A 24,085-nucleotide genomic window follows, 5' to 3' on the forward strand; every position below is an offset into this window, starting at 1 on the left:
GACAGTATCCTTCGCTCTACAAAAGCATCTCAGTTTCAACAGGTCCCATTGATTGATTGTTTCTCTCAGTGTCTGTGCTACTGGTATTATATTTAGCAAGTGATCTCTGGTGCCAATTCGTTCAAGAGTACTTCCTACTTTCTCTTCTATCAGGTTCAGAGTAGCTGGATTTATGTTGAGGTCTTTGATCCACTTGGATTTAAGTTTTGTGCACAGTGACAGATATGGATCTATTTGTAGCCTTCTACACATTGACATCCAGTTATGCCAGCACTATTTGTTGAAGATGCCTTCTTTTTTCCATTGTACAGTTTTGGCTTCTTTGTCAAAAATTATATGTTCATAGGTGTTCAGGTTAATGTCAGGGTCTTCAATTTGATTCCATTGGTCCACATGTTTGTTTTTATGCCAGTAACAAGCTGTTTTCATTATGGTAGCTCTATAGTAGAGCTTGAGGTTGGGGATTGTGATGCCTCCAGAGGTTGTTTTATTGTACAGGATTCTTTTGGCTATCCTGGGTTTTTTGTTTTTCCATATGAAGTTGAGTATTATTCTTTCCAGATCTGTGAAGAATTGTGTTGGTAATTTGATGGGGATTGCATTGAATCTGTAGATTGCTTTTGGTAAGATCACCATTTTTACTATGTTAACCCTGCCTATCCATGAGCATGGGAGATCTTTCCATTTTCTGACATCTCCTTCAATTTCTTTTTTCAGGGACTTAAAGTTCTTGTCATATAGGTCCTTCACATGCTTAGTGTAACCCCTAGGTATTTTATATCATTTGTGGCTATTGTAAAGGGTGATGTATTTCTGATTTCCTTCTCAGCGTGTTTGTCTACTGTATATAGGAGGACTACTGATTTTTTTTTTGAGTTGATCTTGTATCCTGCAATGTTGATGAAAGATTTTATTAGCTGTATCAGTTCCTTGGTTGAATTTTTGGGGTCACTCATGTATACTAACATGTCATCTGCAAATAGGGAGAGCTTGACTTCTTCCTTTCCAATTTGTATCCCCTTAATCTCTTTATGTTGTTTTGTAGCTCTGGCTACAACTTCAAGTTCTATATTGAATAAGTAGGGGGAGAGGGGACAGCCTTGCCTTGTTCCTGATTTTAGTGGTATTGCTTTGAGTTTCTCTCCATTTAATATGATGTTGGCTTGCTGTAGATTGCCTTTATTATGTTTAGGTATGTTCCCTGTACTCCTGGTCACTCCAAGAGCTTTGGATTTTGTCAAATGCCCTTTCTGCATCTAGTGAGATGATCATGTGGTTTGAGATGATCATGTGTTTTTTTTTTTTCCTTTGAGTTTGTTTATATGGTGTATTACATTGATGGACTTTCATATGTTGAACCACCCTTGCATCCCTGGGAGGTATACCATCCCTACTTGATCATGGTGGATAATTGTTTTGATGTGTTCTTGGAGTCTGTTTGCCAGATATTTATTGAATATTTTTGCATCAGTGTTCATGAGGGAAATCAGTCTGTAGTTCTCTTTCTTTGTTGCATCTTTGTTTGATTTAGGAATCAGGGTAATTGTAGCCTCATAGAAGGGGTTTGGTAATATACCTTCTGCTTCTATTGTGTGGAACAATTTAAAGAGTAATTGTATTAAGTCTTCTTTGAAGATCTGGTAGAATTCTGAAGTGAAACCATCAGGTCCTGGGCTTTTTTTGGTTGGGAGACTTTTAATGACTGATTCTATTTCCTTAGGAGTTATTGGACTATTAAATGATTTTTCTGGTCTTGATTTAACTTAGGTATGTGGTACCTATCCAGAAAATTATCCATTTCTTTTAGATTTTCCAGTTTTGTGGAGTAGAGGTTTTGGAAGTATGACCTGATGATTCTCTGGATTTCCTCATTGTCTGTTGTTATGTCCCCCTTTTCATTTCTGATTTTGTTAATTTGGATGCTCTCTCTCTGTCTTTTGGTTAGTTTGGATAAGTGTTTGTCTATCTTGTTGATCTTCTCAAAGAACCAACTCTTTGTTTCATTAATCCTTTGTATTGTTCTCTTTATTTCTATTTTATTGATTTCAGCTCTCAATTTGATAATTTCCTGGCATCTGTTCCTCCTGGGAGACTTTGCTTCTTCCTGTTCAAGGGCTTTCAGGTGTGCTGTCATGTCACTAGCATGAGATTTCTCCACCTTCTTGATGTGGGCATTCAGTGCTATTAATTTCCCTCTTAGCACTGCTTTCATAGTACCCTATAAGTTTGGGTATGTGGTGTATTCATTTTCATTTATCTCTAGGAAGTCTTTAATTTCTTTCTTTATTTCTTCCTTAACCCCTTGGTGATTCAGTTGAGCATTATTCAGTTTCCATGAGATTGTAGGATTCTGTAGTTTTGTCTGTTGTTGAAATCTAACTTTAAACCATGGTGGTCTGATAGAACACAGGAAGTTATTCCAATTGTTTTGTATCTGTTGAGATTTGCTTTGTGGCTAAGTATGTGGTCGATTTTAGAGAAGGTTCCATGGGGTGCTGAGAAGAAGGTATATTCTTTTTTGTTTGGGTGGAATGTTCTGTAGATATCAATTAAGTCCATTTGAGCAATAACATCAGTAAAGACCATTATGTCTCTGTAAAGTTTCAATTTGGCCGATCTGTCCAGAGGTGAAAGTGGGGTGTTGAAGTCTCCCACTATTAATGTGTGGGGTTTTATATGTGATTTAAGCTTTAGTAATGTTTCTTTTACATATGTGGGTGCCCTTGTGTTTGGGGCATAAATGTTCAGAATTGAAACTTCATCTTGGTGGATCCTTCCTGTGATGAGTATGTAATGTCCTTCATCATCTCTTTTGATTGATTTTAGTTTGAAGTCTATTTTGCTGGATATTAGGATTGCTACACCAGCTTGCTTCTTAAGACCATTTGATTGGAAAGTCTTTTCCCAGCCTTTTATTCTTAGGAGGTGTCTGTCTTTAAATTTGAGGTGTGTTTCTTATATGCAGCAGAAAGATGGTCCTGTTTTCATATCCATTCTGTTAGTCTGTGTCTTTTTATAGGTGAATTAAGTCCATTGATATTAAGGGATATTAATGACCAGTGATTATTCATTCCTGTTGTTATTTTTTATTTTTTGGTGGTAGTGTGTGTGTACTTCTCTTCTTTGGGGTTTACTGCTGTGGTGTTATCTATTGCCTGTGTTTTCATGGGTGTATCTGCCTTCCTTAGGTTGGAATTTTCCTTCTAGTGCTTTCTGTAGGGCTGGGTTTATGGATAAGTATTGTTTAAATCTGGTTTTGTCTTGGAAGGTCTTGTTCACTCCATCTATGATGATTGAAAGTTTTTCTGGGTATATTAGTCTAGGCTGGCATCCATGGTCTCTTAGTGTCTGCATTATATCTGTCCAGGTCCTTCTGGCTTTCAAAGTCTCCATTGAGAAATTGGGTGTTATTCTGATGGGTTTGCCTTTATAAGTCACTTGGCCTTTTCCTTTGCTACCCTTAATATTCTTTCTTTATTCTGTGCATTTAGTTGTTTAATTATTATGTGGTGAGGGGACTGTTTTGGGGGTTCTAGTCTGTTTGGTGTTTTATATAGGCTTGTTGTATCTTCATACATTTTGTTCTTTACGTTGGGAAAGTTTTCTTCTATGATCTTGTTAAATATATTTTCTGTGCCTTTGAGTTGGTATTCTTCTCCTTCCTCTATCCCTATTATTTGTAGGTTTGGTCTTTTCATGGTGTCCAAAATTTCTTGGACATTTTGGGTCATGACTTTGTTGGTTTTAGTGTTTTCTTTGACTGATGAATCTATTTCTTCTAACATATCTTCAACACTGGACATCCTCTCTTCCATCTCTTGCATTTTGTTGGTTATACTTGCCTCTGAAATTCCTGTTTGTTTACTCAGATTTTCTATTTCCAACATCCCTTCTGCTAGTGTCTTCTTCATTTTTTTCTATTTTCCTCTTCAGGTCTCAGATTGTCTCCCTTGCTTTTTCATGATTTTCTTTCAGGGACTTATTGTTTTCTTCTGCTTTAATTGTCCTTTCCTCTAGTTTTTTATAGTGTTCTTCCCATTTTTGTTTGTCTGTTCCTCTGCTTTATTTTTTATTTCTTCTATGTAAGGCTCTAGCCTCTTCATGATGTTCCTTATAAGGTTGTTTTCTTCTTCTTCTTCTTCTTCTTCTTCTTCTTCTTCTTCTTCTTCTTCTTCTTCTTCTTCTTCTTCCATTCCGTGATGTTCAGGTCTAGCTGTTGGAGAAGGGCTAGGTTCTGGTGATGCTGTATTGCTCTTTATTTTGTTTTATGTACTTCTGCCTTGATGTCTGCCCATCTCCTCTTGTGTTCATTCTTGGTCTTATCAGTGTACTTGGTCCAGAGAGAGCTGACAGATTTAGGGAGCTTCTCTGGTCCAGATGGAAGTTCTGGGCCAGATGGGAGTGCTGGTCCCGATGAGAGTGCTGGCTGGAGAGGAGCTGGGGGCCTGGACTCTGAGTCTCGGGAAGTCCCTGGTGTCACCTTATTTTGTCCAGATGGGAGCTCCTCTTGTCCAGATGGGAGTTCCTCTCGTCTCTGGTCCAGATGGGAGTTCCAGGGCAGGATGGAGGCTTGGGGCTGGTCTCTGATTCTCAGGAAGTGGCTGGGGTCTCCAGCAGATGGTTGTGGGGGAAGGGTGTGGAGACTGCAGTGTCTTCCTGCAGTCTTGGAAAAGGGGAGTCTTCCCGCAGGGCCCACCGATTGGCAGAAAACTGGGGCCAAGTTGGTGAGATCCTCCCAGAGTGGCCTGTGTCCAGCGGTGGGACTCAGGGGCAGTTGCATCTCTGGCTATAACCCCAGACACTCACCTCTGGTCCAGATGGGAGTTCCGGGGTGGACAGGAGCGGGGGGGGGCTGGTCTCTGAGTCTCAGGAAGTTACTTTTAAGCATTATTAAGTAGATTATAAAGAAGGTGTTTATCCATCCATTAAGTTTTTGCCCACAGTAATTGAATACTTATCATATCTGGACATGGAGTAAATGATGGAGTTCTATCAACAAGGTAGTCCAGTCTGCTTCAGTGGGAACCCAGAATAACAGTGATACAATATGGTCTTAATGATGCAGATTTGCTGGAGACTTACATTTGGTAAGAACCCAGTTGTCAAAGTCCTACAACTATATAACTGCATGTTCCTTCAATATGGAGCATTCATATTTGTATTTATACATTACCTTATTCATGTAAAAATATTGTATGCCTACAAAATGTCAATCACTGTACTGAGACCAGGATATAAGGAGATGAAAAACACAGAGCCCCTAACTTAGAGAGTTCTTACCTGACAGATAAGGGAGGACAATTTTACCTCTAGACAAAGTTAGAGAGCTTAGCAGGTGGCTTGGGCCTCTCTATCCCTAAAATAATGTATATTTTTTCAGACCTACAGAGATGCACACTGACTAACTGGGTTTTACTTAATTATTTTTGATTCTAAGTAATATCCATTCTGAAATTTAATAATGAGTTACATTCCCTCCAAACAAAATTTGAAACTCATCTCTGCTCTATTTTTCCTTAGGATACACACATAAAATGCATGTGCACCACAGTAGTATCACCATTTACAAAATTCAAGCCCAGAAAGAGATCTTACATTTTTATTTTTGTAAGAAATCATGTTATTAACAAGGAAGAGGTGAAGTGAAAGATGGACATTTTTCTTAACTGGATTTGTATCACTGTTTTTTTTACTGACTGGCTCTGAAAATCTCAGTCTATTCTTATGAAAAAATGGTGGCAAAGACGCCTGTTTGGGGATTTTAAACAATGTGTATGATGTATTTGTAAAAAGGCAACATATTTAGGTTACAGGGTAGTAGATGTCATTGTCATGGAAGTAATTCAGATTAAACAGTTCTTCAGACCCAAAAGCTGAACAACTAAGAAAACCATGCCTCTATTTCTAGACTTCTTGTCAAGTATTTTGAAATCTGCAAATAAATGACTTTTATTTTAAAAAATTCTGGTTTCTGCAAAATCCAATATGGTAGCCATTAGCCACATATGGCTAATTAAATTTAAGTTAATTAAAATCAAATCAAATTTGTAAGTCAGTTGCTTGATTGCACTAGCTACATTTGAAATGCTCACTAGACACAGATGGTTAGGGACTGCTATATTGGCTTGCACACACACAACATTTGGTTGTGCTACAGTCTAGGTATTTGGTATCATAGGAAGCTATGTTTAATATTATACAATATAGTTTCATTAATTTTAATATAATAATGTTCATGAAATAATACAAAGAATAAATAAAAGATGATTGCACTCTATTACCCTCTAAAATTATCACATTTAGCAAAATCTTCAGAGTCAGATTCTCTTCAGAGACAAAGTTAATGTTACTGGCAAGGCATAGGAGTCAAGTTGGAGGTGATATCCCCTACATCTCAGAAGAATTGAAAACGTGGACTCATAAGGACAAAGAAATGCAGACGAAATATTTAAGGTGTTTTACTGTTATTATTGTCACTAAATTCTGTAGACAAGTCCATCATTGCCTGTTATTATCAGTTGAAATATGCAAGTATTCACATTTTCTGCCTTCCTTTTCTTTCTGGGGACCCAGATTTTAGAAAAGACTTAAAGAGAAAAGTTCATGCTACTTCTACAGAGGTGAAAGAACGAGAGACAAGATTTTGTTTCAGGCCTCATTTGACAGGAAAGCAGTGCTCATGGATATGGGTGGCATGTGCAACTCACAGACAAATCAGCCAGTGAACAGGGTCTCGGGGTCTCTAGGCATCCTGGGAAATCCAAACTGAATATTATGGTCTGTTGTTTTCAAAATTACAGTGTGATTTGGGAACTATTTTCCTGGGAATGGATGCCTGCACCCAAGGCTGAGTTTGCTCTGAAGTCATTTTTCTTCCTGAAAATTCTGCTTAGAATTTGAAGTTTGAAAGATATGAGTTTTAGTGTCCTTCCATCATAATTTATTAGATACTTAAACTTAAATTCCTTAAATTATAAACAAAACTAGAGGGTTGGTTTTTGTCATTGGACCATCGAAGATCTCCCTGTGTATCTTCTGTGCTGCTGGTAAACAGTCTAATGCCCAGAGATGCAGTTACTAAACTTTTAACTCAGGAGTGGGCTTTATCATGAAGCTGGAAGTCCACACATGGGCTCTTTTTGGAGTGGGAAAGAAAGAAAATTAAGGAAATATGAGAAGGGAAAGGAGTATCTCATGCTGGGATCTAGTTAGCCTTAAATGCAAACTAGAGTCAAGGAACATCAATAGAACTAACAGAGCCAAACTGCCTAGAATAGTAGTTCTCAAGCTTCCTAGTGCAGTGACTCTTTAATACAGTGCCACATGTTGTGGGGATCCTCAACCATGAAATTATTTTATTACTACTTCATAACTGTAATTTTGCTATTGTTATGAATCATAATGTAAATATCTGATATACAGAATGTCTGATACATGACCACCAAAGGGGTCATAATCCACAGGTTGAAAGCTGCTGGCCTAGAGAGATAATTCATGTTTTTTTAAGCATTCTCAAACAAGGATGCTAAAAACAACAAATAAACTGCTTCTTTGGGGACAGAATTTGAGTAACCTATAGTTAGTTTAGTGTTCCTCCCTTGGTCCCAAATCTAAACAATGCACCCCATGAATACCTTATAATTTCATTTACAAATGGAATTTTTTTAGGATAAGAGAAATAGGTAAATTAACTTATGTATTTTTACTTAATTTGACAACATAAATTTTATTTATTTATGTAATACATCTATTTATTTATTTATTTATTTAACATCCTAGGTGCAGCTTTTTCTCCTCCCTCTCCTCCTGGAACTCTCATCTCCCTCTATTTCCACTCCACAATCCACTCTTCCTCTGGTTCTGTTTAGAACAGCTCTCCCGTGAGTATCAACAAAACATGGCATATCAAGTTGCAGTAAGACTAAACACCTCCATACATTAAGGCTAGGTAAGTCAACCCAGTATGAGAAGTAGGGCTCCAAAAGCCCATAAAAGAGTTAGAGACAGCCCCTGTTCCCACTGTTAGGAGTACCACAAGAAGACCAAGATACACAACTAACATATATACAGAGTGACTAGGTCAGTCCCATGCAGGCCCCCTGGTTGTTGGTTTATTCTCTGTGAGCCCATATGAGCCTGGGTTAGACAACTCTGTTGGTGCATACCTTTCATAGGAGCTCTGGGAGGCAGAGGCCAGCAGATCTCTGTGAGTTCGAGGTTAGCCTGGTCTACACAGTGAGTTCCAGGATAGCTGAGGTGCTTATACAGAGAAACCCTGTGACACTAAAAAAGAAAAAGAAATATATAACAACTTATATTTTAAATGTTGCTTAATGTTTAAAATTTGTTGTAAATTACATTTCTCAGCAATGAAAGTCAGAATACCACATGATCATACATATAGTCATTGTAAGGGCACCAATATATATGTTTCTCTCAGGAAGCTTGCACCCATGTCTTGACTTGGTGACTGACCTTTCTTTGTATTGCTGTCAAACTACTTTCTAACCCCACCTGCTTCATTCTGACTCACCCTGAAGTTCTTTTTGGAGGCACTGTCAAGGCTCTAGCTTTACCTGGTGAGGTCCCTGAGCAGGAGGAACTTCCCTGGCTGCTGGTAGCAGTTCTGAGCTAGATCTCATTGACACCATGCTGAGATCCTGACCTCTCAACAGACCAATGCACACTCTGTGGTAACTTCCACATTACAGAGAAGAAAGGTGCAGCAAAAAACTATATCTTACCCAAATATCATTGGAGATAGCATTCAGGATAGTGTTTGTCCAACTCCAGAACAGCATTCTCCTGCACAGGAACAATTGCTACTTGAATCTACTAAAATTCAATGGGACAGATGGAAATTGAGAGTAGCTGTGGGTATAGGGTAAATAGGACATTTCAGTGAGGTAGCTTCAAGAAGAATGTAATACAGTTTTATTTTACTTGTACCTTAAAATGATCTTTTGAATTCATGAAAATCAAAATAGCAAAATTAATTTTACCTTTTACTTTGTAAGACTTGTATGCCTCATGTGACAGTTTTCTTGAAGAATGCCTAACTTAGTCTGAGGGTTAGGCAATGTTACCCTCACCAATGATATGACAAGAGAGAAAGACTACCACAAAGAACATGTCAAATGAAAAGTACTTATTGGCTTTAAGTCAGTATTAGAATATTTGTGTTATACTCAGAGGGCTTCCTAAAGACCAGAATTTAACACTGAGCCAGTCTGATCTTGAGACTTGAGTGTAGGATACAGATATGATGAAATTAAGTAAAGATAACTTAGTACGACTTGAAAGTCTTACATAGTTGTTAAAAATATTGAGCTTCTCCTAGGAGTCTCTTTTAATTTCACTTTCCCTTACGGTGAGCATGTCTTATTTCAGAATTCTCTTTCATTATTTTCTTTTGGACCTGCAGATGGCTAGATGAATACCCAGACAATGGCAAGACTGAATGAAAACTGATTCCCAGGAAGCAGGCATGGTGCCTGGGTAGGGAAAGGACCTACCATTTCCTGAAAGGATTCATCTGGGCCACCAGTTTTCTTATCTGATGATGATCATGTGTTTTATCTTTATTCAGACTAAAGAAGATGCACTGGGAGAGTCTGTTCAGACTGGACACATTCACTGTTTATTGAGACCTCTAAAGCTAAGAGAATGTTTCAGGATCTCTGCTGATGGCTGGCCAAGAGCAGCCTGTGGTACACATGTTGTTGTTGCTCTCTTTCCTTCTCTTCTTTATTTCAGAAAATTGAAACAACTGCTAAGCTTACAAAAATGTCTATCCTTTGAAGGGTAAGATAGCTATCCTTTGAAGAAGGTACCTGGACAGGTACTCAAAACATGTTTAGTCCATGTAAAACGTGTTAATTTCCAAGTGGGCATCTTAGTTATAGATGGTGGCATCTCACTCTTTACATTGGTGGTGCTCACATTTCTCAAGGAGAAAAATATCAGTTGGATTACTCTTTATCCATTGAGCTTCTCACTTGTCTCCATGCGACAGAGTCATTGGAAATGTGAAAAGTATAAGTAAACAGCAGAGAACACTGCTCAGGGAATGTGGGCTGTGCTATACATCTAGCATCCATTAATCACCATTTCCCATGAAGACTCAAATATTAATCAGTGTGGGGCAACAGGCAATTTCTAGTCCTTCAATTTGACATATAATCTAAAACCTATCTGAATGTCAGGAGAGGTCTTAGGTGGCTTTTGTCATCAATTACATTTGTTTCTGTCTCAATTCTGCCACTGCCAGGTAAAGAACACCATGGTTAGCATTTTGCCACCGAGAAAACCAAGACTTAGAAGGAAGTGACTTGTACAGTCCAGGGGATCAGGGGCTGAAATAAAGCAGGACCCACAATCTGGACCTTGTAGTCTGACTCCAGCCACGAACCCATTCACAGTTCTACCCAACCACTCTGTAGATCACATAATTTTATTATCCTGTGACATTAAGGAGGTCTAGAGGGTCAAATCTCATCCACTACCTTCATGGCTTCTGTTATACATGGGTACACCCTATATTGTGTAGTCTACTTTTTTCCATTAAATCCCATATAAAACAGGTTGTTTGTCCATAGAAGAAAAGAGCTTCATCTCATCAGAAACTTACATTGATAATATCCAAGAAATCATTGAATTAATACATTATTGCAATTTTTTTCCTAAAATAAAGTGTGTGTGTGTGTGTGTGTGTGTGTGTGTGTGTGTGTGTGTGTGTGTGTGTGTGTGTGTGTGTGTGTGTGTGTGTGTGTAGTAGTAGTTAAGATTTCTGCATTTGGAAAAGCACTGAGATGATCTGAATGAAAATGAGCTTGCAGTAGTCAGTAGAAATGACTGCTTTATTATTCCCATGGATGATACATTTTTCAATTGAGAATTCGAACACATGAAGAGTAGAGTGACTATCATGTATTTTAATGAGTTATTACCTCTGTCTAAAGTGTAGCTGAGAAGGTTTTCCCCAGTTTTATGGACTATCTGTTCATTCTACTGATAGTTTCCTTTGCTGTACAGAAACTTTAAAATTTTATGTAGCCACATTTGTTAACTTGTTAACTGGAACTGTTTTCTGTGCATAAAGTTCTTGCCTATCCCTGTGTCATGAAGTGTGTATCTTACATTTTCTTCTAGTACTTTCAGTACTTCAAATTTTCAGTTAAGGTCTTTGATTCACTTTGAATGAACTGCTTTGCAGGATGAGAAATACAGATTTGTTTTCAGTCTTCACAGGTTGATACTGGTTTTACTAGCACCTTTTTCTGAATGGCCATCTTTCTTAAGTCTATGTTTTGTTTTTTAACACTTTTTATAAAATAAATTAAGTGGGTCTCCTATTTTGATCAATTGGCCTACATTTCTATTTATTTGTGAATACCATGCTGTCAGGTATTATTATACCTCCAGTGGTATTTGTCTTAGCTAGGGTTTCTATTGCTGTGAAGAGATATCATAACCACATAAACTCTTACAAAGGAAGACATTTAATTGAGGAGGATTGCTTACAGTTTCAAAGGTCCAGTCCATTATCATCATGGTGACATATGGCAGCATGCAAGCAGACATAGTGCAGGCTACATCTTGATCAGTAGGCAACAGGTAGTGAACTGAACCACTAGGCAGTATCCTGAGTATAGGAAACCTCAATGCCTGCCCCCACAGTGACATATTTTCTTCAACAATGCAATATCCATTCCAACAAGGCCACACCTCTTAATAGTGCCACTCTCTATGAGCTTATGGGGGTCAATTACATTCAACCTACCAAATTCCTCTTTGTGACCCCCATATGTTTTTAATAATATCATGCTTCAAAATGCATTTAGTCTAATTTCAAGAGTCCCCATAGTCTATTACAGTCTCAACAATTATTTAAAAGTCCCAAGTTCAAAGTCTCTTCTAAGATTTATGCAATCTCTTAACTGTCAAAATAAAAACAAAAAAACAAACAAACAAAAAAACCAGATCATATACTTCCAACATATAATGGCACAGGATATACATTACCAGTACAAAATGTAGAGAAGGGACCATGGTGAGGAACCACTGGACCAAAGCAAGACCAACAAACCAGCTGGACAAACTCCAAATTTTTCATCTTTATGTCTGATGTCAACATGCTCCTCAGATCTCCAACTCCATTAAGCTTTGATGACTTCAACAAACTTCTTACTTTTGGGCTGGTTCCACTCCCTATTGGTAGGTCTCCTCAGTAGGTATCGCATGACTCTTGCATCTCCAACATCTTGAATTCTCCAAGGCAATCCAGGCTTCAACTTCACAGCTTCACTCAATAGCTTCTCTAGGCCTCCATTCAGGACACCCATGACACATGCCTGGCCTCAGCAGCTTTCCTTAGGTATTGGGGCAAATTCTACAACCTGTCCCTTCTATCTTTAACTCTAAAGCCAGAACCATGTGGCCAAACCTTCCAAGTTCTGCTGCTTGCTGAGGCTGGGCCATGGCTCCCATGTTCAATTACATCTTCATCAGATTTCTGTTTTTGATTATTACCTTTACTGCCTAAGCTTGGCCATCTTTGGACTTGATTTGTAGACCAGGCTGGACTCAAACTCAGAGATCTGCCAGCCTCTGCCTCTGGAGTGATGGGATTAAAGGTGTGCACCACCACACCCAGCTCTAATCTTTTCTTTACTTCCTTTTCACAAGCTGGAAACAGCTGGTTGGGATCTTGCCTTGAGCTCACTATTCACTTTATTCTATGTCTTAATCTCTTTATCTTCTTGAACACAGAAGTTTTAGCTTCATTCCACTTTCTGGTTCTCTTTTTATTTTTCATCAAATATTTTTTCCTTGCTCAGCTTGCTCCTTTTTATTTTATATCTTCATTAGAGTTAACACTCGTAACTACACAATAGAGGCTATACTAGGCTGTTTTGAGTTTTCCCCTACCAAGGGAACTATTCCAAAACTCTTCATTTTAGTCTCAGGCAAAGTTTTTGGGCAAAAAGCAGCTACAGTCACCAAAATAAAACAAGAACAATTTCTAGGCAACAAACTAAAATTCTCTGAAACCTCTTGAGCCAGCCCCACACAGTTCAAATCACTCTTAGCACCACTGTCTTCCATGCTCCTACTAATAAGGCCCATTAAATTATGCTTAAAACATTACACTACTTTCTTACCCAAACTCCCAAAAGCCAAATTCCTCCAAACAAAAGCATGGTCAGGCCTTTTTTGTTTGTTTGCTTTTTTTGAGACAGGGTTTCTCTGTGCCTGTCCTGGATTTCACTCTGTAGACCAGGTTGGTCTTGAACTCACAGAGATCTGCCTGGCTCTGTCTCCCAAGTGCTGAGATTAAAGGCATGTGCTACCATTGCCCGGCCATGGTCAGGCCCTTTACAGTAATAACCTGGTCTCTGGTACAACTTTTCTCTTAGTTAGGGTTTCTATTGCTGTGAGGAGATACCATGACCACAGCAACTCTTATAAAGGAAAACATTTAATTGGGTAGCTTACAGTTCAAAAGTTCAGTCCCTTATCATCATGGTGGGATATGGTGGTGTGCAGGTGACATAGTGCTGGAGAGGTAGCTGAGAGTCCTACTTCTTGCACAAACAATAGGAAGCGAACTGAGACATTGGGTGGTATCTTGAGCATATATGAGACTCCTAAGCCCACCTCCACAGTAACACACTTCCTCTAATAAGACCACACCTAGTCCAACAAACCACACCTTTTAATAGTGCTACTCCGTTTGGGGATCATTGTCTTTCAAACCACCACAATATTCTTTCTACTAAGAATTGCTTCTGCTTTACATGGTCTTTTGTGTTTCCATATGAATTTTAAATTGTTTTCTTTTAGTTATGTGAAGAATGTAAGTAAAATTTTAATGGTGATTGCATTTGGATCTATAGATTACTTTTTGTGGTATCCCCATTTTTACAATATTGATTCTGGCAAATTCAAGACTCTATTGTATACAGAACTGCAAGAATTAAAAGTAAAACAAAAAAACAAACATCTGTTGTCAAAAAATTGGCTAATGAAAATAACAGGCAGTTCTAAAAGGAGGAAATGTGAGTGCCCAATGATTATTTTTAAAGCATTCAACATCCTTAATTATCAGAGAAATGAAAATTAAAACTGCTTTGAGATTCTATCTCACTCTGACCAGAATGGCTATCATCAAAAACAGTGACAACAAATGCTATAGACAATGTAGGGAAAGAGAAAAACACACTCATTTTTTGTGGTAGTTCAATTTTATAGATATTCTGAAAAATCATGTGGAGTTTGCTCAAAAAAAAATCAAAATAACTAACATATGACCTGAGTATATGCCCAAATGGCTACATATCCAATCCCAGAGATACCTGCACATCCATATTTATTACATTATTCACACAACAACAAAATGAAAATGGCCTACATATTCATCAACAGATGACAATGAATATATAGCATATGCACACAACAAAATTTTATCCAACTACAAAGAAAAATGAAACTATAGAATTTACAAAAGAATTCATGGACCTAGAATGTAATAAATCAAGCAAAGTAATTTAGACTAAAAAATGAGTATCATGTCTGTCTCATATGAGGAAGCTAGCTCACAATGCTTATATGTAAGTGGAGTATATGTGGGTATTAGTCGTGAAACGAGAAAGGAGTTGTCAGTGAAGGAGGAGAGACAGATAAGACAATGTGACAAGACAGAAAAGAGAACGTGGGAGAGTGGGAGGGTGTAGTAGGGAACCAGCGGTGGGAAGACAAAGTGGATGGGAATATCAACAGAAACAAAATTTGTTGTAAAATAGCACCATGAAGCCTTATACTATATTATCAATTTATTTTACTTTGTAGTGAAAAGGTTATAGTTTCAGTAATTTTCAGATAAGGGCTTGCTGTAGTTTAGAATGTCCCCAAATTTCCATTTGTTAAAAGCTTAGGCTATCAGTGGTAGGTGGCTGGGTAGAATGGAGTTAGGACTTTGGAGGTATGCCCTTGAGAAGGACTGTAGACCTCATCTTTCTTCTTTCTGTCTCCTTCACTTCCAAGCCATGGAACAGGTCATTTTCTCACTTCACAGTCCCACCAAGATGAGCTGAGAATGCACAAATATACACTGAAGCCTCTAAAACTGAGTAAAATGAAGACTTTTATTATGTGAGACATTTATCTCAAGTAGTTGTTATAGTAATGTGAAGCTAACTAACACAACTTTTGAACAGATCATGGTGAGAATAAAAATAATAGCCTTTGAATCCAAGCAGTGGGCAAACATGGAAAATAACTTCAGCTGTTTGTGACACATTTCATGATGCTCAAATTAATACTATTTAAACCCATTAATTTTTTTTCTGAGAAATTATTAAGGATTTTCTGTGTGCCAGACATACAATCAGTCTCAGGGCACACACTAGCGAGGAGTATTCTGTTACCCTCAGAGGCACCTTGTTCAGGAGATGTTGATGAAACATCCCTGCTTCAATACAGCAAAGGAAGACAGCACTTCCTGCTGCAGTGCACAGAGCTAGTTCTTGGCACACTGCCTGTGTTGTGATAAGTGCCCATTGTCTATTAAATGAATGAATTATCTCTGCACTATAATACACCTTTTAGTGCCCAGAATATCACATTGTATCAGATGTAGTTCCTGTTTCTATGAAATAAGCACTCAAACTCTTGTAAATAATTGTACTCTCTGCCTCTATCCTAATACATGTTTCTATAACAGTATGAGTCTGAGCATAATGTTACCCACTCCCTCATAAAGATCTTTCTCACTTCTGTCCAGCATCATATTCATAGTCTATGTCTTGAGAAGTAAGGTATTATCAATGATGATTTGATTCATTTTTGTTGACTTGTTTATTTTAATGTTTTGTCCTTATATCTTTACTTGCAAGTGTTCATTGCAAATAGTCATTGATCTGATCAAGTCCTCTGGTTTCTGCTACACTATTGATGCTGAGTCCTCACTGGGTCCTCTTGGATATCCTGTTGTTCTGTGTGGTGGCGATCTTGCAGCATTGAGTCTGCAGGACCAGTCCCTTCATGTGCTCCTGAAGATCTCAGTTGGGGTGGATGTTGGAGTGGGTCAACTCATAACCCTGGTTCTGGGCCTGGGTAGTTGCAGGGTTGGTCAGCCTGCCAGCCCTCCCTTGTCCTCACTACCTGGGTGAGCTCAGCATTGCCCTGGCTAATTCACTCTTGCAGCAATGAGCAAGGTGTGGGGCCAATTCTCCTGCTTTTATACCTTCTGGTCAGCTCTGCCACACCTGGATCATCAGGGCCAGCTTTACTCTGCTGTCCAGGTGTGGTGCAGGAGCCACTCTCCCAAGATCTGTAGCTGGTTAGGGGCAAGGATAGCTATCCCACTCTTATGATCTCAGGGTTTGCTCTCCCACGTGCCACAGAGGTTACGGGTTGTGGGGGAGGGCACACCATATGGCAGATGAGGGGCAGGACCAGAGCTCCCATGTTCATGTCCTCGTGTCTGGTTTACCCAAAAGGCTGTCAAATAGGGTCAGTTCTGCTGTGCTGACCAGCTGAGGTGCAGGCCTACTTTCCCTAGTGCTACAGCTGGTAAGGGGGAGGGTCGGCTCCCTGGCCCACTACAGGTGGTTGGAGGGAAGGGGGCATCTTCCCCTTGCCTTCTCTACCACATAGCATACAAGGGGATGTGGCTAACTATTCCACTCAAACGCCCTCAGGGACAGCTCACTACCACTTCAGTCAACAGGGGTGGCTCCACTGTGCTTCCCAGGTGACATGCAGGGCCTGCTTTGCCAAGTGCTGCAGTTGGTGAGGGGCAGGAGTAGTTCTCCCACTCTTATGGCCTCAGGGCCAGGTCTCCTACCTGTCGTATGTGGCAAGTGGTCATGGTGGGCATCTCTTCTCCACCCACATCACCATACTGCAGATGAGGAGTGGAGCCAGATCTCTCATGTTCATTTTCTCCGGGCCAGCTCAACTTCACCTCTGTTAACAGGACTATCTCTACGCTGATGTCCAGATGAGGTACAGCGCCCACTCTCCTGAGTGTTGGAGCTCATAAAGGGGAGGGTCAGATCCCTCACAAACTGGAGACAGTAGTGGCAAAGGGGGAAGGCATCTTTCCCTCATTTCAACCACCACATCATAGACAAGGAAGGCAGTACCAGCTATATACCTCTCACACCCTCAGGGTTGCCACACCCTTGTGCCTGTCTACAGGGTCAATTCTACTGTGCTGCCCTGGGGAGGTGTAGGACCTCTTCTCTCAAGAGCTTCAGCTGGTGAGGGGCTAGGTCAGGTCCCCCCACCTGTTGCAGTTGGTGAAGGGTTGGGTCAGGTTCTCCCACCTGCTGCAGGTAGTGAGGGGTTTGGGGAGGAGGGCATCTTTATCTGACCCATGCCACCACATGGCATAAGAGAAGGATGTGACCTGCTCTCCCATTCTCACTTGCTCCAAGCCAGCTCCATTGTGCTGCCCAGGTGAGTTGTAGTATCGTCTCTCCTGAGTGCTTCCCTGTGTGGGGCAGGACCAGTTCTCCCTAGTGTTACAAACAGTGAGAGGTGGGGCCCACTTTGTCCAGGCCTATCCTCTCAAACTCTGGTAGTATCAGGGCCATGGACATTAACAGAGACTGCGGCTGCATCATAGCCATGGACCCAGACATGGGCCCAAGCAGCAGAGCAGGCCCAGACATCACCATGGCCCTGGGTGGCAGTCAAGCCTCCCACCTCAGCCCACTCCTCTCCTCTTTTGCCTCTTCAGGTCTGCCTCTATCCACTGGACATGGACCATATTGTCTCTTTCTCGCTCCCATATCACCCCATACATTTGTGCACCATACAGATGCTGCAAGGTGCCTGGAGGACCCATGTTTTCTCGGAGCCTGGGGCAGAGAGCACCAGGACCACATCTAAGTCTCCTTGTCCTGCTCGGTCCATCATGGCACTGGACTAGGTGGGAAGACAAAGAGGCCATATCTGTTTCTGTTTTTAGAGTGCATAGCCCAAAGCAGGTAACATTTTTAAAGGTTCAATGTATACATGTGGTTTCCTTTTTCCCCCTTTGGAAAGAATAATGTGACAATTGCATTAAAAAAACTACATGTGCACTCCTTGGAAACACCGGGAATTGAGAGACGAATGTAGAAACACAGGCAGAAAGAGAGTGTGACCCATTTCAGAGAATACCAAGACAAGATGGAGGAAAGAATAATTATATCAGATGGGATGAACATTCTACCTCAGTCAGAAACTAACAGAGATGGAGCGACAGCAGTGGGATCTAGGGATGATAGTGCTAATGTGCATCCATATGAAGCTGGAAAGCTGGTGCAGGTGGGGCTAATGGTACCAAAGCATGATGCAATTCTTCTGTGGTTTTAATCCACACTAATTGTCCTTTAATGTAAGGAGAAGCTGTCAGAGAATTTTCTAGAGGTAGGTTTATTGTTTAATTATCAAGGGCTGATGATACCGTTGAATAGTCATTTTAAAAGCAAAGAGACTGGAAAGCAGCCAAACAAGCTGAGGTTTTTAAGTGGAGGTTCATTTTAGTTTATTCAGTGGACAACATATATAAAGGGAGATAAAAAATTAATCTTATTTCTCTAGTACAGTAAGTCTGAAGTCCTAGGGCTGCAATGTCAACTTTCTTAAACCTCCTTTTGCATGCCTTTATTCTGACTAATAAGCTTATTGTCAGAACATGGTCCAAGAACGGAATTATTTGAGGAGATTTCTGAGTGCTTGTGAAAAACTTCAAGAAACCGAGGCAAGAGTCTTGTGACCTTCATTTCTTCAAAACAAGGAATTGTTGTTGGAATATGCTTTTGTGTCCTTCTCAGATATAGTAGATAGGAGTGAGTTTATTTCATATTAATCACTAAAACTGGCTATTGTTATTTGTTTATATATGCCTCTGTGGAAAACATATTTTTGCCATGTGTGGTTTGTCCTTGTGATTGTATCCTTTACTCATGTGCCTCCTCTTAACCCTCAGAATGTAAACTATCTGGTGCTCTGAATAAAATTGTCCATTGCATTAGAATTAATCCTGCCTCATATTGTCTCCATTCTCCCAGGTCCAATTGCCACTAGAGCTGTGGCACTTAAGAATGTAACAATAACATTATTATAAGGCTAGCATTAATATTTGCAAACTCAGCCATATCAGTTTCCCCAAACATGGAAAACACAACACCTTTGAAGCCTTTAACAATATTGGCTTGTTTGTTTGGAAGATTCTTCCTGTCTCAAATGCAAATTTCCTAGAACCAAGCATCAAATTCTTAATCAGTCAGCTTAAGGTGAGTTTCTGGGTTTCCATATCATCTTCTTCTCCCTTTCTTTTTGTAACTGTCATTTTTATATGGCTATTATTTTTGGTCAAAAACTCAAGTGTGGCAAGTATAATATTATTTCTCTTATTTTCTATACACTAACTTAATGTCTAAATCCAAGATGTCTTCAATAAATGGTGCTGATCAAGCAGGATAGCTACAGGTAGAAGTATCAAAGATGATCCTCATCCTTTACCTTGCACAAAAATCAACTGCAATGGATCAAAGACCTCAACATAAGACCCCATAATCTGGCTCTGACAAAGGAGAAAACCAGGAATATGCTTGAACTTATTGTCACAGGAAAGGACATTCTAAACAGGACCCCAACACACAGGAATCAAAACCAACATTTAATAAGAGGGACTTTATGAAAACAATTACTCTACAGCAAAGAACACCATCATTCAAGTCAAGAGGTAGTCAACTAGTTCTCCTGCCTGGCCCACAGTCAGGACAAATCTCTCTCACCTGCTAGGCCCACAGATGCTCAGACCCAACCAAGTAAACACATGGAGACTTATATTGCTTACAAACTATATGGCCATGGCAGGCTTCTTGTTATCTACTTCTATCTTAAAGTAACCCATTTCTATTAGTCTATATTTTGCCACGTGACTTGTGGCTTACCATTATCTTACATCTTCCTTGTCATGGTCACGGCTGGTAGAATCTCCACCCCAGCCTTTCACCTCCCAGAATTCTCTTCTCTCTTGTCCCACCCATACTTCCTGCCTGGCCACTGGCCAACCAGCACTTTATTTCTTTTAACCAGTCAGAGCAACACATTTGACATACAGAACATCCCACAGCACTTCCCCTTATCTTTTTTTCAAAAAGCAAGGTTTTAATTTTTATACAGTAAAACTTCAGATAACAAAACAATTATCAAGCAAGAATTACAGTTACAATATTAAAGAAGATATCCTATCTATCTTATATTTGTGAGTCTAAGGTTTTATATCTAACTTATCTTTTATCATAACTGAGAAAATTATAACTATCTAGTCTTCAACCACATCAAAGACCTCAGAAGGATATAATATTACCTGAGAACCAGGACAAGGATGCAAGCAACTTTCAAGAGTCTTGCAGGGTAGGCAGAGACAGCTGGCAGCCTGGATAGTCACCTAATGTTCTTTTGTAAAGTTGGGGCATCTGTCTTCAGCCCACAGGGCTAGAGTCTCTTGGTCACGTTTTTTCAGTGTCCTGTAGAATGTCTGGCAGTTTCCTCTGTGAAGCAGGAACCTGAAGGACCATTTTGTCAAGCAAAGTTCAGTGGTCACCTTTCTATGGGTCCTGCATGTCCAGTTGATCAAGCAGTCCCGGCAAGAACATTTTCTTGCCCAAATGTCTATTTTTGCCAACGTGAAGATAAACTCCATATGAAGTGTCTTTAATGCCCATCCTCCTCTCTGAAGTAAATCAGTGCTGCCAGGAGCAGATATGTCTCACTGTCCAGAAAGTCTAAATTTTAAAAGTATTTTAAATTCCATATTCTGTAGACCTTTGAAGTGTTTGAAAATTACCTGTCTATCTGAAATATAACTATGTATACATAGAAGACTTAACTAACATGGCTACAAGTATGATTATCATAGATGACTAATTATTAATCTATTTTTAATTATTCATTACAATTTTAAATGAGCTATGTAGTGGATAGCCATCCCAGCATTGGCCTGGAAGTTCCAACCTCCATTGAGGCTTCAGTAATGATCACGCCCACAAGGCGGGGCAGAGAAGGGAGCGGAACCAAGAGAGCCACCTCCTCTTGCTCCTGGGTCTTCCGCTCCCTCCTCTGCCCCACCTTGTGGGTGTGATCATTACTGAAGCCTCAATGGAGGTTGGAACATCCAGGCCAATGCTGGGATGGCTATCCACTACAGAGCTATATAAACATAATACCTTAAACATGAGTAGAAATATACACAGTATAACAAAATTAACTTTAAGACTAAAATCTATACCAATGTAAAACATTTTAAACCAGTTGTTGCTCTTTAAAAGTAAGTTCATTAATCTCCCCTTTCACCCTATTATATCTATATCATATCCCCTTTTCTTCTTTAGAAAGAGATCATATTTATAATCAACCTGATTTAAATTAAAATATTGGTTTTTCTTTGTCCCACACCAGAGGGCTCTTCTGAGTTGGGACACAAGAATCTCTTAACCTTTTTTTTTTTTTTTTTTTTTTTTTTTTTTTTTTTTTTTTTTTTTTTTAGCAATATGCCTGGCATTAGAGAAGGAGTGAGCCAATTCCATCTCCAAAGCCAGCTTGATAATTTTGGGAATGTGGGCGTAGTTTTTCTTACTACTTCCTGCTGGAGGGGGGTGCTGTATCTTATGGGGACACAAAGAAAATTTTAGGATTATGGAGTAGTCCATGAGGGTAAACCTCTGAGCCAATTACCTTGAAACCATTCTGGATATTGGATCATCTGGGCCATGGTGTCATTGGAGACCTTTCAGGGGGTCTTGGCTGGTCAAACCTGATTTATCTTAATCTGGAACAAATCCACAGCCTCTGGCTTTCTGTGGAAACAAAAGCAGAGACTCTTTTCCAAAGCAACATATCCTTATATCCAAATTTTGAAGTCAAGGTTATTTTAAAATTTACGTATTTGTTCAACTCAACAGCTTTTACAATCAAATCTTTTTCTGTAGTTAAAAATCCCAAAGACAACATAAACCAGATTATCTGTGTAATATCCATCTTTGTAAGACTGAAACGCCTCTGTGGCTGCTGGCTCTGCCCACCTCAGCTTCCCAAAGTGGCAGTGGTACACTTTACTGCCAGCTCTGGGTCTGGAGCTATGTGTACCATCAACTATCAGAAGCAGTTCTATCAAATCAGTGCATAGCCCAGAAACCATTTTTTTTTAACTAGCAAAGGCTAAATCCACCATGCAGCAGAGTAAAGTGCCAGCTGCAAATGCTTCATTCCCGCCATACTGCTGGTCAAAGGCACACACTCCAGGAACCTGCCATAGTAGGCTGCCCCTAACTTGAGAGAGACAACTAGGAAGCTGTTTTTAGCTCCATTTTAGAATCTTTTTTTGTCAGGTTTTAGGTGGAAACTCTTGCCAACATGTTGGGTGCCATTTGTAGTTGGAGAGCTTCTCTCCAGGTGCCACCAAAGCCTACAGAATGGGCAAAAAAGCCAAGATAAGGTTAGTACTTAGCGAATAAAGAGAATGAAAAAACTAATCAAGAAAATAGTAGCCCAATTCAATATTGGGTCAAGAAACTAAACAGTTATGTCCCAAAAGATGAAATGTTTTTTAAATGTTCAGTATCCTTAGCTATCAGGTAATATAGAAATATATGATATAGAAATGATAGGTGAAAAGTGTAGATTATTGAATCTACTTTAATCTAAAAACAACTACTAATCTTATCTATTTTACATTAGTATAGATTTTGGTTTATTGATAGAAATTTAAAATTAATTTTTCATACTATATATATATATATATATATTTCTATTCTTGTTTAAGGTGTTATGTTTATGCAACTCATTTAAAATTATAATATACCATTAAGAAATACAGATTAATAATTAGTCATCTATGATAATCAAAGTTATAGTCACGTTAGTTAAGTTTTCTAGGTATACATAGATATATTTCAACTAGATAGGTAATCTTCAAACACTTCAAAGACCTGCAAAATATGGCATTTAAAATGTTTTAAAAACTTAGACTTTTCTGGACAGAGAGACATTTCTGCTCTTGGTAGCAACAATTTCAAAGAGGACAATGGGCATTGAAGACACTCCATATGGAATTTAACTTCTTCTTGGCAAAACTGGCCATTTGGGCAAGAAACTGCTTTTGCCTGGACTGCTTGACAAAATGTTGTATAAACTGGACATGCAGGACCCTTGGGAAAATTACCACTGAACTTTGCCAAAACTAGGCATGATGGGTTGTTCAGGTTCCTACTTCACAGAAGATATTGCCAGACATTCTGCAGGACACAGAGGAAAGCAACTGATGAACTTTGCCAATAGGAGAGACAATCCTTCAAATTTCCTGCTTCACAAAATAGTCTGCCAGAGACTTATAGGCTGAAGGCTGAAGATGGATGCCCCAACAACATTGCAGAGGAACTTCAGGTGACTGTCCAGGCAGCCATCTGTCTCTGTCATTTCTTGCATTTTTGGAAGCTGCTTATAATGCACTTCCTGTTTACTCAGGTAATATTTTATCATTATAGGGTTTGATGGAGTTGAAGACTAGGTAGTATTAATTAGAGTTTTCCTTAGTCATGATAAAGGATAAGTTAGACATAAAACTTTAGATGCACAAAATAGGATAGATGATAGAGTATTCTCTTTAATTTTGCTAAATACAAATGGACTAAATATTATAATTGCAATTCCTGCTTGATAACTGCTATGTTAAAATGAAAACCTTCCTTTTTGATTAGACAGAAACAGGGAAGTGCTGTGGAATGCTTTTCTTTATGCTGTGAATACGTCTTGTTCTGATTGGTTGATAAATAAAGCTGTTTGGCCAACTGCAAGACAGAATAAGGTTAGGCTGTACATTCAAAATGAAGACAGGGAAAAAGAAATGTAGAGTCAGAAAAGATGCCAGCATACCACTCAGGAGCAACAAGATGCCAGCAGACTGGTAATGCCACAACCACATGGCAATGTATAGATTAATAGAAATGGGTTAATTTAAAATGAAAGAGCTAGCTAGCAAGAAGCCTGAGTCATAAGCCATACAGTTTGTAATTAAAAATAA

This window comes from Onychomys torridus, chromosome 2 (assembly GCF_903995425.1).
Source record: "Onychomys torridus chromosome 2, mOncTor1.1, whole genome shotgun sequence".
Taxonomy (NCBI): Eukaryota; Metazoa; Chordata; class Mammalia; order Rodentia; family Cricetidae; genus Onychomys; species Onychomys torridus.